Raw genomic sequence first — 1,130 nt, 5'->3', positions numbered from 1 at the left:
TATTTATTTTTATTTTACAATTTTGTAAACAGCTGCCGATTAAACTGAATGTTACAACCTAGACATGATTAAAGGATTTGTTTTACCGAGAAATCAACTAGAAGTGCCGGGAAAACGGCTGCAAAGTGCGCTCCCGACACGGGGGAAACAGAATTGCGCACAACACCAGCCTACGAAATGGCGGCGGCCGTCCAATCCATCCAGAGACCACGCCAACAACGCCATCTTCTTCGCCAGGCTGGAAAACAATTAAATGAGAGTGGTATGAATAGAAATCAAACGCAAGTCACAATAACATTAAACAAGGAAGGAGAAGCAGTAAAAACAAGTCACTTACAGACAATGTCGTCTTTATCAACATCGTGTCAATCTGGAATTGCAGACATGGCTCCGAGCAAATAAGAGGTCACCGCCTCGCTCCGGTTCATAGCGCCTGCAATTTGTCTCCGAGTTGTGAAGACGGCATACTGCTTCCTGTAAATGAAAATACACTTTAATAAAGCTTGTTCTTTTGCAAGGCTACTAGGCTAATCTTAGATTTGGTTGTAGGCTAGGCTACTTTTAGCTTAGCTAGCAGTCACCGAACATATTCTTACCTAAGCTTGGGATTCTGCACACGTCTTCTCTTCTTGTAGTTAGTCTCTACCGCACAGTTGTTCGACTGCAGAGCCGCCAACTTGTCCTCTATGGACAGCAACCTGGAGTTTACCGAATTCTGCAGTTAAATGAACCGCTCATTCATATCGGCACTATTAGCTGACGAGACGGTCCACTTCTTCTTCTTCTTCTTCTTCTTCTTTCGGTTTTTATGGTGGTTGGCAACTAACTAATGGTGCATTACCGCCACCAACTGGACTGGAGTGTGGTACTGGAGTCTAACCTTCCCTAATAGGTTGCAAACAAATAAAACAAACACACAAACAAACATAACGAAACAAACCAATCAAAACAAAACAAACAAAAAGATCATACTAAATTATTTTAATTAGTCCTGTATTCCTCAGGAAGCCAATTACATAGTTTACACTCATTTCCCCTGTGTTTTTTTGCAGAATTTCTTCTAAGTTTAGCCTCATCTGTTCTCCTTGTAATTGTAAGACTAGTCTTTGTCTTTCTTCCTGATATTTATT

General features: G+C 41.2%; 1 long non-coding RNA gene across 1 annotated transcript; it reads right to left on the bottom strand.

Annotated features, from left to right (window-relative positions):
- Positions 1–200: 200 nt before the first annotated feature.
- On the bottom strand, positions 201–719 carry LOC118558129. Its single transcript, XR_004928163.1, has 3 exons — positions 597–719; positions 338–474; positions 201–238 (listed from the first exon to the last, which is right to left on the bottom strand). It is a non-coding gene; the product is annotated as an uncharacterized LOC118558129 (long non-coding RNA).
- Positions 720–1,130: the final 411 nt, after the last annotated feature.

The sequence above is a fragment of the Fundulus heteroclitus genome, unplaced genomic scaffold (assembly GCF_011125445.2).
Source record: "Fundulus heteroclitus isolate FHET01 unplaced genomic scaffold, MU-UCD_Fhet_4.1 scaffold_101, whole genome shotgun sequence".
NCBI lineage: Eukaryota > Metazoa > Chordata > Actinopteri > Cyprinodontiformes > Fundulidae > Fundulus > Fundulus heteroclitus.
The sequence above is the reverse complement of the archived record's forward strand: the minus strand, read 5'-3'. Positions and strand labels throughout refer to the sequence as shown.